This window comes from Nipponia nippon, unplaced genomic scaffold, assembly GCF_047370975.1.
Source record: "Nipponia nippon isolate SJK-2023a ecotype South Korea unplaced genomic scaffold, ASM4737097v1 scaffold_3, whole genome shotgun sequence".
Taxonomy (NCBI): Eukaryota; Metazoa; Chordata; class Aves; order Pelecaniformes; family Threskiornithidae; genus Nipponia; species Nipponia nippon.
The window spans coordinates 48,370,393-48,384,370 of NW_028262347.1; the positions used below are offsets into that span (position 1 = coordinate 48,370,393).

Consider the following 13,978-nt stretch of genomic DNA (forward strand, 5'->3'; position numbering starts at 1 on the left):
AGACCACATGTGATGAGTTGACCGCAAGCCCCCTTCCCCGTCCCCCTGCGCGGCTCCCAGGGGAGGAGGTGGAGGAGAAGCAGGAGTGAACTTGAGCCCGGGAAGAAGGGAGGGGTGGCGGGAAGGTGTTCTAAGATTTAGGTTTTATTTCCCAGTACCCTGCTGGGATGTGATTGGTAATAAAGCCAGTGAACTTCCCCGAGCCGAGTGTGTTTTGCCCGTGGCGGTGAGGGGCGAGCGATCTGTCCCCGTCCTTCTCTGGGCCCAGGAGCCTTTCGCGGTGTTTCCTCTCCCCTGCCCAGCTGAGGAGGGCAGTGACAGAGCGGCTTTGGTGGGCACCTGGCGTCCAGCCGCGGCCAGGCCCCCACCGACCCAGAGGCTGCGCAGCGAGGCAGAGAGCCTGGGTGAGAAAAGGAGGCCGCTGCCCTGAGGGAGGCAGGAGGAGACCCAGAGAGGCCCCCACCCGCTGGGGACAGGGCCCCCAGGCCCGGGCGTGTGGCACCCTGGAGAGCAGAACAGGCAGCCTGAGGAAAGGCTGCCGGCCCGGGGGAAGGGCAGCGCCGACGGCTGGCGGCCGCCTCAGCCCGGCGCCGAGCACAGCTGGGGCGGCCCGGCCCGGCCCGGCCCGGCCCCGCCAGGCCGGGAGCCGCCGCTGTGGGCAGCGGAGCTGCCCCAGGCCCGCGGCCGGGCTGGGCGTCGGAGAGCGGCGGAGCCGCCGCCTGGCTGAGGGCTGCTGGCGAGAGGCGACCGCGGCCCGGCCCGCCGTCCCCGGCACACAGGTGCGTCGCGGGGCTGCTGGCGGGCGGCCGGGGCCGGCGGCGGGAGGGGGCGGCCGGGGCCATGAGGCGCCGTGGCGCGGCGCAGCGGCAGGTTCCGTGGTCTGTTCGTGACCGAGGTGAAGGAGGAGCCGTCGGCCAAGCGGGAGCGCCAGGTGGCCGGGGCGGCACGGGGCCGGGCCGGGGGCAGGCGGGGCCGCAGTCCCCGCGGCGGGGCCGTGGCCGTGGCCGTGGCCGGTCCCCGTGCCCGGGGGAGTCGCTGGGCCGCGGGGAGGGGGACAGCCGAGAGGTTTCGGTGCAGCTCTTGAGCGCAGTGCGCGGTCGAGGTGTCCCTAGGGCTCCCCCCTGAAATGCGGGCCAGAAAGGTCGTTTGGGTGCCGTTTTGGCTCTGTCCCAGGCTTTTCCTGCCAGGTGCATCCAGGTGCTCACCCTGGCGGTGTGTTTGCTTTTGCTCAGTGTGGGCAACAGTCGTGGCGAGGAAGGAGGCCGCTCCAAGGTGGTCGTGCTGGCGGCCTGTGGAAAAGCATCCTGAAAACTCAGCTTGTCTCTCTCTCTCTCTCTCTCTCTGGGTTTTTGGTTTTGGTTTGGTTTTGTCTTTTTTTGTGATCGAAGGCGTATCAGGCTTCTGACAGAAGAATTCATTTGAGGCTGGATATAGGTGTGGAATACTTGCCAAGGGGCAAGTAATGGAGGCCAATCAAAGTTTGTTGTCCCCGAGATGTCGGGACAGATTGGGGTGGCATTCACCTGTCCAGCTGTAGCCCTCCCCCAACTCGCGTTTCCCGGTTTTAGTAGCAGCACCTACTGCTGTCTGTTGGCTGCCCAGAGAACTGGAATGCGTCTGGGTGACTTTCTCCCGCTGGTGTTTGACTTCTGGGTGGAAGAGCGGGAAGGATTGCCAAACCATCAGCAACTGAATTGTTGGGCTCTCAGTGCCAACACCATCTTGATAATGGTGGTGGAAGGGTACCTCCCCGTGCTGGTTTTGTCTGGGATAGAGTTAATCGTCTCCATAGTGGGTGCTATGGGGCTGTGCTGCTTTGGATTTGTGCTGAAAACGGTGTTGCTAACACAGGGACGCTTTTGTTACTGCTGAGCAGCGCTCCCACAGCGTCAAGGCCTTTGCTGCTTCTCACCCCACCCCACCAGCGAGTAGGCTGGGGGTGCCCAAGAAGCTGGGAGGGGACACGGGCGGGACAGCTGTCCCCAGCTGAGCGAAGGGGTGTTCCGCACCGTAGGACGTCGTGCTCAGCAATAAAAAGCTGGGGACAGAAGGAGGAAGGGGGAGGTTTGGAGTGATGGCGTTTGTCTTCCCAGGTCAGGCGTGATGGAGCCCTGCTTTCCTGGAGGTGGCAGACAGGCGTACAGTGCAATTCCTGCTGAAAAGGTGGACGGAGCCTGCTGTTGCGTGACTACCTATAAGGGTAATGAGGAAGACCCACATGCAGATTTCTCATGCTGACTAGAAGCCCTGTTTTACTTGCTTTTCACTTTTATGAAGTGAAGTCCGCGCCACACGGACACGTCCTTTAAATACGTGCAGGGACGGGGACTCCACCACTTCCCTGGGCAGCCCGTTCCAGGGCTCGACAACCCTTTTGGGGAGGAAGTTTTTCCTCATACGCAATCTAAACCTCCCCTGGCGCAGCTTGAGGCCGTTTCCTCTCGTCCTGTCACGTGTTACCTGGGAGAAGAGCCCGACCCCCACCTGGCTCCAACCTCCTTGCAGGTAGTTGTGGAGAGGGGTAAGGTCTCCCCTCAGCCTCCTTCTCTCCAGGCAGCAACCCCGTTCCAAACAACCCCCCTTCCCTCAGCCGCAGCAGGGCACAGCCCAGCACAGCCTGCGCCTGCTCAGGCTACCTGTGCTGTGGATAATGTAGGTAAAATAGATAATGTAGATAAAATAGAATACCTCTTTATTTGTATTAGGTACATTTATCGTACACTTACGAACATACAAACACTAGTTTTAAACACAAATGCCCATTTTTACCAGTTTCAAAATGCTACAGCGTCCTTCCTACATCTTAGTTTTGGAATATGCAATTTTATCATCTTCCGATCTCCAGTTGATAAAGCTAAACTGAAATAAGGACATTTTCTTGTCAATTGACGCGCTGGCTTCATCTCCTGTCTACATATCGTTCTCCTTTTCTGTTCACTTCCGTGCCTTCCTGGCTCTGCTGCCAAAACAGATGTACAGACCGTTGTGTGCATAATTTAGTAGAGTGAAACTATATGCTCTTTCAGAAACATCTTAAGAAGTAAGCTTTCAAGACGAGACACAAGACAGAGGTTCTCATCTCTGCTTTCAAGACAGCTGTAAAATGTCTTAGTGGTCCTTAGGGTATCTTGTGAATGTTTGGTAGCCTGGGTCCTTTTCTGAATTGGGACCTGGGCTGATCATCGTTCAGCTATGGCAGGTGCTTCACGAGGAATCCACCAGAGAGACGCAGAGATCACACTCACATGGTCCCTGCTGTGCTTTGGCCAGTGCTACAAGCCAAAACCCGCTTCTTGCAGCTCCTCGCTTTACAGGCGGGAGCATGGTTTGCTTTCCTATCAGTAGTACTGTGACAAATTAGGAATCATGGGTTAGTTAGGCAAAATGACACGTCTGCAAACAAATGGAACTATTAACTGCCCTTTCAGACTGCTCAGCGTTGCTTAGAATCTTGCGGGTTTTGGTTGGGGAAGTTTTAAGGGCAAGTTTACGTTTTCTAGGTGGGCAGAGATGTGTCCCTCTGACTGAAAAGACTGAGTTGTAAAAATTTCTGTCAGACAGTTACCTGAATGGTTGTTTTAAACCTGGAGAACGTTTTTGCACGTGGATTTCTTTTCCTCCAAGTTGGTGCACTGTAAGATCCTGAAGTATGTTTGTCTATAGGAAAAGCATATACATTGTCTCTTAATTTCAGCTACAATTTCCGGAGAGACTCTCTGAGCCTGACATGGGAATTAAATATTACATGAGCTGAAGTGTCAAGGAATGCATCAGGTGAATCATAGCTCATCATCTGAAATACAAGCTAGTGTTAAATACAGACTTTCTCTCTGGTACTTCAAAGATCGTTGGTAATCTTGTGGAGTGTCCGTCGCGCTCCCAGGATCTTCCAAATGAGGCGATTCTGCCACGGACATCCTTGACTTGAACCAAGTGAACGTTCCTGTGTTGAAAATCTTCCCACAGGCATCAGTTGCTTTTAGATTAAACAAACCCATACTGCAGTCTGCTTTTTTGTCTCTGCTTGTGAAAGCAGCAGAGTGTGCTGCCTAATGACTAACCACCTTCTGTAAATTATGGTTCAAAGTCATTATAATTAATAGTCTGGTTTTCTGCTCATTCCAGCTTAATTCCGTAAATTCAAACTATTAGTTTAACTAATAATAATCCTAAAACTTTCAGCTTATACACAACATGTGAACTATTACCATAGTTTTCCGTCTGGGTCCCAAATCTCCTATTTGTGTTGAGCCGATTCTTTTGTTCGGAGCATTTCCCGCCATATGGCTCAGGTCCTGCTGAAAAGAAAGGTAGCGAAAACGTAACGGTCGTTCTGATGACAAAAATGCTGATCACCTATTTTTTTTTTTTTTTAAGCAATCTATCCTTTTTCAGCCTGGCAATTTGATAAGATGTGTTCTTCAGAACGAAAAAACCCACAACTCTTTGTGCCCGAGATGAAGCAGTGATGTTGGGATTCATTTCACTTAGTTTTATGCATCTGCAAGTAGGGGTTACTCTGCCTGAAGGAGGTTCCTTTTATTGGAAATTAAGGCAGGGAGGCACCTCAGGATGGAGACTGAATCCAGTTTAAGAGAGGTGACTGAAACTGGCAAGATGAAATCGCTTTCTTAACTGCTGATTACTTAAATGCTTTACTACTAAATTTCTTGCTGAAGTTCTGCAATCTACTTGTGCAAATTATGCTGGACCAAATTTACTCTTGCCCCTATTTAGGCATCAGCAACTTAATATTCACCTGCAGGGACAAAACCGAAAGCAGCACAACACAGACAGGTAAATTTGAGGCATTGGAAGAATCCTGTGTAAGCAGGAACCCACCTGTCGATCCATTGAACTTTGGTTCCTGGGTGACGGTTCGGTAGACTACATATGCTGATCTTTGAGGTTCTGAAGAATTGAAATAAGTCTTTCTTCCAGTGTCTCTCACGTAAGGCATGGAAGGAGCAGTTTCATCATCCTTACTTTGACCCCTGTGTTGGTAACTTGGTTTTACTTTGGGCTCTGAAGTGTGAATTCCTAAAAGTGAAAAAAGAAACTTGAACAAAAATGTTGTGCTGTTACTCCAAATTTGTCCTACTGCAGGAGACTGGAGGCTGGAAGACGAGATTAAAAAAACCGTTCTTTGTGGATAGCCCCATCAAAATACATTCAGTCATTTTATTTACCACACGATGGTCAGCAATGAGTGGCCTATACTAAAGTATATTACCTCCATTTTCAAAGGATGTACGATCTGTTCTGGGCATACTCTCTATTGGTGCTCTCCTTCCTGAACTCGCTCCTTCTCTTTTTGTATTACGAAATTTTGTAGGAATTGTGTTACCGTCACCTGGAAGGGCAACAGAAAGAATGTTTTAGCTGCTTGCGTGTAAGCACAGGGAGTGGCACGGCCGTTCTCTGCCTCCCACCTCTAGGAGCTAGTGATTAGTTTAGTGGAATTCCCTTTAACCTCTCTTTTTATAATCTTCTTTCTCTTTGGTTTGTTATTTGGGTCCTGTCTAGTGTAACTCAAGCAACTCGAGCACCTGATGTATGACTCTCATGCTCTCTTAAGAAAATACCATAATACACAGGTTGAAGATGACTATGGCTCCAAAGTGAAGAACCAGCTAGAAATTACCTGCTCGTTCTTTAGCTTCTCCTTTTCATGAATGATATTTATGAATCCCATCTGACCGAACTTATGGTATTTTCAAGATGCATGTCATCCTAGTACCTAAAGCCTTGGGGAACTCAGTTGAAGAAATGCCTTGGGGAAACATCTCTATCCTTCTCTCTGAATGGATCTGTCTGTATTTTCAGACTGTCTCAGGCGCAGCTGTGAACACAACCCCCTCATCCGCTACTCTCCTGTAAGGGCTGACTGCCTGCCCAGATACAGTTCTCTGCACTGCCTAGGTGGTGAGTGGACCTCTGGAACATCTCGGGTTAAGCCCATGGAGACCAATGCCCTCCGGCTGAACCATGAATGGCTTCTTCTGTCTGGAGCATCTAGGTACATTCTGGACGTGGGCAGTTCGTGAACAGAACAAAACACTACCCATGAGGAGGCTAAAATTGTAATAGCATTGGTTGCGTAGGCAAGCCCACTTCCAACTACAAACAGAACTTTACAGGGAAGGCTGCAGCATAAAGTAGCCCCAGCGCTCTCCAGCTGGCCCCTGCGACTCCGCAGGAAGAGGCAGCTTTGCCTGTTCCTCCTTTGCTCCTGCGCTTTTGGTCAATAAGCTCTTTTGGTTCCTCTCAGATCAGGCCAGAATGCAGCAGAAACTCTGTACTTCTGCTTCAGTTTAGGGGGTAGTTTAAAGCCAAAAGCATCATAAATCCATCCCAATCAAAACTCCAGGGAAATCCTAGTTGTAGAAAAATACCATGCAAAGCAAGCTCATTCTTTCGCCCACTGCTGGGAGGAAAAAAGTTGAACGCTTCTTGAGAGGAAACTGAAATGCTACTGCAAAACTGTTTCTACCACTTTCCGTATCGAGAGAAAAACGAGAAGTTAAAGGTGGACTATTTTGAGCGTTATTAAATACTTTCAAAAGAATAAATCACATAAAAGATTCTGCAAAAACCAGGGGTCAGAATATTCGTGCACATCTGCGTGTCTTTGGATTCATCCCTCTGAGATGGGTAGCGAAAGGAATTCTTGCTATCAAGGTGGCTAAATGATTGTTCATGAATATTCTATCTGACTAATTGTAAAGCTTCATAAAGCTTTCCGTTTCTCTCTGTGGATACTGCTGCAATCTACTTGTGCAAATTATGCTGGACCAAATTTACGCTTGCCCCTATTTAGGCATCAGCAACTTAATATTCACCTGCAGGGACAAAACCGAAAGCAGCACAACACAGACAGGTAAATTTGAGGCATTGGAAGAATCCTGTGTAAGCAGGAACCCACCTGTCGATCCATTGAACTTTGGTTCCTGGGTGACGGTACGGTAGACTACATATGCTGATCTTTGAGGTTCTGAAGAATCGAAATAAGTCTTTCTTCCAGTTTCCCTCACGTAAGGCATAGAAGAAGCAGTTTCATCATCCTTACTTTGACCCCTGTGTTGGTAACTTGGTTTTACTTTGGGCTCTGAAGTGTGAATTCCTAAAAGTGAAAAAGCAAACAAAAATGTTGTGCTGTTACTCCAAATTTGTCCTACTGCAGGAGACTGGAGGCTGGAAGACAAGGTTAAAAAAATGTTCTTTGTGGATAGTCCAATCCAGATCGGGATTGTCCGTATTTGCCACTAAGAACAGAAATCAGCTAGGTGGTGCTAAATCACCGAGCAGTTGAGTAAATAAAAGTGAATAAGCCAAGGGTTTTCTCAAAATACCTTTGCCTGTTCCTGTAGTAGGTGAATTTCTTGGCTTCTCAGAAATCCATTTCTCTTCCTTTGCTTCTTTACCGTGATGGTTCTTTACCAGCTCAGTCTGGTTTGTTTCTGAGGGATTAAAATAGCACATATTTACTGTTTTATAAAAGCTCACAAAATTTTCTGATCCAAAAATGTGGTGGTGTTTTGAAAACCTAATCTCCCACTTCATACACAGGTCTTCTTGGGTGGAACATGGTTTTACATGTTAATTATTCTAAAAGTATCATTCCTCAAAAGGAAAGTGGCTGTATTCCTTCTAGCAGAGTTCGTGGTCACAAAATCTTGAAAGCAACCTCCAAAACTGACTGATAAACACAAAGACCAAGGCTACTTTGAACTTGTACAGTTGCTGTGAGCAGGTCTGGCTCCAAAGGCTTCTCATTATGAATTAGAAAATCTTCATGAATACTGTATTTAGGGTTTACAGTTTAAAAGTACAAACGTTTGCTTGGAATCCACATACACGTTCGTAATTCCTGAGAATGAAAAGTTGCGTGCAATGTATGTGTGCGTCACAGGGGGAAGAAGTAAGTCCTTCTGGGAAGTCAAAGTGTAGCATCGAAATGGGAACGCAATGCAAAGGGACTCGGAGGCACAGGGTGACAGACACCTTGTGAGCTCGGAGTGTGTGTCGTTACAAGAGAACTCAGTTAGCAACAGAACAGGAACCGTGATATGGTCCAGTCTACCGGTGCTTGTTTCTCATCCCTTGCACATGAGGTATGCTTTGCCTCTGTCTCAGTTGTATCAGTTCAGCTGTGTGTTGCCCTGCAAGCTGAACAACTAAAATGAGGTGGCATAAAAAATAACTTCAATTTATAAAAGGATTATTTTAATCCTCAGGCACTTCAGTGATACAGTTTAGAGCATGGGCCTGCAAATAGTTTTAACAGCTGAACTGGCATGGCTGACGTAGTGACAAACAGCCTTGCAGAAATGCCATTGAATGGCTGGAGATTCAACCTTCCTATAGCAGCTTTACCTCCGATGTCAGCACACCTAGTAGCTAAGGCTGTTCTACTCTATGCATGTCCTTTTTATAACTCCACAGAACCATTTATTTTCTATGCAATAGTTTCTCCCTATAGCAGTAATTTAAAAAGTGGCAAACATTGTCCAAGCAGATGAAAAGTACTTGCCTTTCTGCACGTCTCGCTCGGTAGCTTCCAAGGGTAATGGCTCATTTTCCCGAGGTGAAGACACAGTTGTGGTTGATTGGTGTTCGTGAGGGTACTGAATCCTGTAATACTCTCCTAAACATACCCCAAGAGGGAAAAAAAAAACCCAGAGTTTCCTATATTGGCAGCATTGCCATTTAGGAAAGAGTGACCAATGTCATATTTACCAGATTTGTAGCATATGTCCTTTATTGCTCTTTCCTCTTCAACATCTGCAGCAGTCTTAGGCACCCAATTGGAAACATCTGTAGGAAGTATTTTTAGAGGATTACTAGAGAGTTGTACAAAGACGTTCAACAATTCTTAATAATCAAATACCAGAATGAATTTCATTTTGGTCACGATTTGTTTTTTTCTGCTGACTGTGTCCGAAACATCTTCAGTCCTCATTTTCAAAATAATCCTGCCTTTACACTCAAAAGGAAATCTTGCGATTAACCGTGTGATCAGGGAGTGGTTGTCACAAAACCCCTGCCCAAAGTTACTGTCCTGCAACGTCTGCCGGCAGAGCTGGTGAAGTGAGTGCTCCTTACCTGTCTCAGTGAAGGCTAACTAAGATTAGCCAAGCCCTGCTGTTTCTAGTTTTGAGATGAATGTGGCTTCCTCAGACTGAAACCGAGTTGGGAAGCACTAACAGGCAGCCCTGCCAGCCAACCTGAAGGGCAGGGGGAAAGTGAAAAGCAGCTTGGGGCTGCCTGAGAACTAGCAGAGTAATTTGCGGAGTGCACGCATGAGAGTGGGTCGTTCCCTCACTTTCACTCTGCGGGAATGTGCAATTGCTTCCTTCCCTGTGAATCTCTCATCTCTAAGTGACATACCTTCACTAGTTTAACTACATTTAAAAAAAAAAAAAAAAGTATTTGTACGTGTACACATGCAGTTAAACCAGCGCAGAGTGTTGTATGGATTCTCTTTGCTAGATTTAAGGATAACTTTCTGTAATAAAACGAGACTGCCTAGAGAGTTTTGGAAATCAGTGGAACAAATTACTTAAGCTGAAGTCACACCACTATCGTTCCTAAACAATCCTGTGAGTTCGCCTTCAGTGACCAGTGTGTACAGCCCCTGTTCAAAAGCTTGTTTGCAGAAGAGAAGTGCCTCCTCAACTCGTAATTTCGTCCCCGAATTTTGAGCAATTTTGGAATCGAAACCCATGCTACTGCCTTGTAAAAGAAAGAAAAAAACTCTTTACGAGTCTCTTCATCCTGCTCCGTATCGTCCTCTTCATCCTCTTCGTCGTTGAGGTTTATGATCAGTGGAGGGTGAATTGGTCTTAAAACAGTCTCTTGAGTTCTGAGTGGTTCTTGACGATGGGCTGGATGCAGAATCCCTTCTTGGACACCCTGTTGTAATGGGGCATCTGCAGAAAAGAACGTGATCTTGATTTTGTTTGGAGGGAACTAGATATCGAATCCAAGCTCAGACCAGCAGGTGTAGTTTTGAAATCCTTATCATACTGAAGGACTCGTTACATAGACAGATTGTGCCTTTTAGGCAAAATACTTTAATTTAAAATAATAATAATTTACACTTAATTAGAAGAAAATCAGAAAAGACAGTCTTTTCCTCAGGCATTTCTATCTCCCCATAATGTCTGCAGCAAAACGGTTTCAGCACTGGGATAGCATTTTCTGAGCGCCAGGAAATGCAAGGGACTGAAAATAAACATGGTGAAAAATGGTGGGTCCATTTGTATTGTTGAAGCCGACCAATTTGCAGCTATAGATACAACCCGGATTCTGTGCATTCTATCAGAAGTATTGAAGCGGGCTATGTTTTGCAGTTTGAAAGCGAGAAGGTGAAGCACGGGCATTTTCTTTTATTCCAGGTGTTGTTAGTTGTGTGCATCTCTTGCTTGCCTACGAGCAGCATGCGTATCATCTTAAACCCATTTCAGTACCACTCCTGCAGATGGGATTTGTTGTATCTCATGCAAGAGAAAGTAAGGTGCAACACTTTAGCTTGATAGAGCCTTTTTCAGTGTCCCGACTAGGATATTATTAGCTCTGCGGAGTGTAAGCCCAATCAAACTTAAATGAGTTTAACAAGATTTTGAAGTATTAAGCGGAATAAATGCAGTGTTGGTATTGGCAATGTTATTGTGGAGCACGCGGACTTTGAATTTGAATCCATGTAACGTGTTGTGCTCTATCAACAGATACTGCTACTAGTGGAAGGAGGATCCATAGCATGACAGCTCAAAACCCCCATATGGCCCCCCTATTCAAATGCCAGGGCAATTCCTTTCTGTGCCTTGAACTTGCTGGGAGAGCAGACCGTACCTGAGTGATTTGCCATGGTACAGTTCTCGACCTTAATAGATATTACGGGAGCGCTGGAAGGACGATTTTGTGTATTTACTTACGCTAAGGAACAAATTGTTGAGAAAGTATTGTTACTCACTGTTGCTAGGTGGCAAAAAAAGTCCATTTATATGACGAGGTTTGCTGTGATGGAATGCGCAGCTGATCCTCATGCAGCCTATGGGTTGTGTTTCCCAGTAACAGCGGATGTTGCTGTACTTCTGCTGCAGGAGAAAACGGTTTTCAGATCTTGTAAAAAGAAGCAGAAAAAGGACCAAATGGATGAATAGGTGGTGCCCTGCTGTGCAGATTTTGTGGAACCACATTCTGATATTTTAGAACGTTTAAAGTTATCTTAAGCTCCAGATAACTCTAAAGTTGCCCCGAGTGAGCTCAGACAAATAGGAACTCGGGTTTATAGCCTGGCTATGACCTACATCCCAGCGGAGAGCTGCAAATGCCAGGTTGCCGGTTACTTTTTAACGCGTTTCTGTGTAATTTTTTAAAGGAAGACAAAGTCACACGTGAAAATATTGGAATATCACCCGGTTCCAGACATTAACAGCTGGGGCTAGGAGCAGCACCTCCAAAACACGCCGCTCTTGGACTGTAGTCAGTACCACTGGACCATCTGCCGAGACACGCTGGGGTCTGGAGCCGAGGTATCAACTTCTACCTTTACATAATAAACCTCCCTTTCAAGACGGATATATCAGGAAAATGAAGGCTACAAACCACTCTGCAATCTACAGCATTTACCTGTGCATAGTGGGAATAGAAATGGGAATAGCTGTCACTCCCAGCTGCGGCCATTTTCACCTCCTGTGCTTCTCCTCCACTCTCTTAACGCTGGCAGAACATACAGGAAAACGTTAAAGCTATCAACGTTCAGGCAAATTGTAATCTTATCCTGAAAGCGGGAGTTCTCTTTCAAAAACTGGACCTTCAGAACCTTAGCTCTGCTGCTTTTTTGAAACAAAACTCCCACAGACAGCAAAATACGCTTGAACGAAGGAGGTGGTACCTTCTCCAGCCTTGCTGAACCGACGAAGGCAGTTGCTAGCCGGTATAGAATGTTACCTTTCCACGGTTGCCAACCGCTCCTCCAGCTGGTGACATCAGCGTGATGGCGCTGCGTGGCCTGTCCAGCTTGAACATCTTCCTTTGTCTGCATTGCTTCAGAGTGAAGTACGGGAAATCGGACCGTTGCAAAGAGTCTCCCATTCCGGTGTTTCTTTAACGTAACATGGACCGAACCCATTTGGCGGGGCTCAGTACCCAGCTTCTTGCCGTGGGACCTGTGGCCTTAGAAACAAAGCTTTGGCACCACAAAGACAAACCTTGTTCGTTGACTCTTTGTAACCAAAACCCTCGTGCCCAATGTTTTTCTTACTGGACCTCTTTCTTTGGATGGGGAAACTTGCTGCTTCCCACTAGTGCACTCTTAGCTGTTAACTGCTTGCGTTGTTGGGGTTCATTGCTTCTGCGTGCTTCCAGGACGCCCGCTGCCACAGCTAAAGCAGACAGAAGAGCGTACACTTGTGTCCCTAATTAACACCTCTGTTCTCATGCAGGTCCTAGGCTGCCTCTGAACAAAAAATACCTAGGGGGAGATGAAGTTGCGGTCCTGGAAGATGGCGGGGCGAGCTGCTCTCCCCAGGACATGGGGTCACATTTACAACACGGAGTGACAACGGCAAAGGAGAATACCTCGTGCCTGAGCACCGGGGCTTTGGCCCGGGAATAAAGTGATTTCTACGGGAAGGACTTCACCTAAGTACAGAAGGAAACCGCTGGCTGGGCTCAAGGTGGGGAGTGCTGGCGAGAGCTGTGAACAGAGAAAGGCTGTGAAAAGGCTCCCACAGTTCCGTAAGCCCTACGACTGAGTGGGGCACAGAGGGGAAGGAAAATTCAGGAGGGCAGATGAGAGCCTTTGGAAGAAAGTGGGAACACCGCCAAGAGCTATCCGAAGAGGGGCTCTTTGCAGCTGTATAGCTGTGCCTAAATGAGGCACAGAAGAAGGTCTGGTCAGGAAGAATGAATTCTGTATTGGGCTTGCGTGGCCAGGTTTTGGTAGCGGCGGGGGCTACGGGGGTGGCTTCTGTGAGAAGCTGCCGGAAGCTTCCCCCATGTCCCATAGAGCCAACGCCAGCCGGCTCCTAGACGGACCCGCCGCTGGGCAAGGCCGAGCCCATCAGCGACGGTGGTAGCGCCTCTGTGATAACGTCTGTAAGAAGGGGAAAAGACTGCTGGGCAACAGGAGCCGGAGAGAGGAGTGAGAATATGTGAGAGGAAGGAACAGCTCTGCAGACACCAAGGTCAGTGAAGAAGGAGGGGGAGGAGGTGCTGCAGGCACCGGAGCCGAGATTGCCCCGCAGCCCGTGGTGAAGACGATGGTGAGGCAGGCTGTCCCCCTGCAGCCCATGGAGGTCCATGGTGGAGCAGCGTGGAGGACAGCACGCCGCAGCAGGTGGATGCCCGAAGGAGGCTGTGACCCCGTGGAGAGCCTGCGCTGGAGCAGGCTCCTGGCAGGACCCTTGGACCCCTGGAGACCGAGGAGCCCAGGCTGGAGCAGGGGAAGAGGGCGAGGAGTCCTCCCCCTGAGGAGGGAGGCGCGGCAGAGACCACATGTGATGAGTTGACCGCAAGCCCCCTTCCCCGTCCCCCTGCGCGGCTCCCAGGGGAGGAGGTGGAGGAGAAGCAGGAGTGAACTTGAGCCCGGGAAGAAGGGAGGGGTGGCGGGAAGGTGTTCTAAGATTTAGGTTTTATTTCCCAGTACCCTGCTGGGATGTGGTTGGTAATAAAGCCAGTGAACTTCCCCGAGCCGAGTGTGTTTTGCCCGTGGCGGTGAGGGGCGAGCGATCTGTCCCCGTCCTTCTCTGGGCCCAGGAGCCTTTCGCGGTGTTTCCTCTCCCCTGCCCAGCTGAGGAGGGCAGTGACAGAGCGGCTTTGGTGGGCACCTGGCGTCCAGCCGCGGCCAGGCCCCCACCGACCCAGAGGCTGCGCAGCGAGGCAGAGAGCCTGGGTGAGAAAAGGAGGCCGCTGCCCTGAGGGAGGCAGGAGGAGACCCAGAGAGGCCCCCACCCGCTGGGGACAGGGCCCC

At 48.8% G+C, this 13,978-nt stretch overlaps 1 long non-coding RNA gene and 1 pseudogene across 2 annotated transcripts; one reads left to right on the top strand and one right to left on the bottom strand.

Annotated features, from left to right (window-relative positions):
* Positions 1-814: 814 nt before the first annotated feature.
* On the top strand, positions 815-12,483 carry LOC148054577 (uncharacterized). 2 transcript variants are annotated; one of them, XR_015706513.1, is made up of 4 exons: positions 815-931; positions 2,094-2,200; positions 11,384-11,537; positions 12,450-12,483. It is a non-coding gene; the product is annotated as an uncharacterized LOC148054577 (long non-coding RNA). The 2 variants fall into 2 exon arrangements; XR_015706512.1 differs by lacking the exon at positions 12,450-12,483 and having other exon boundaries at positions 11,384-11,571.
* Positions 3,497-11,201, bottom strand: LOC148054578 (uncharacterized protein C12orf50 homolog; annotated as a pseudogene).
* Positions 12,484-13,978: the final 1,495 nt, after the last annotated feature.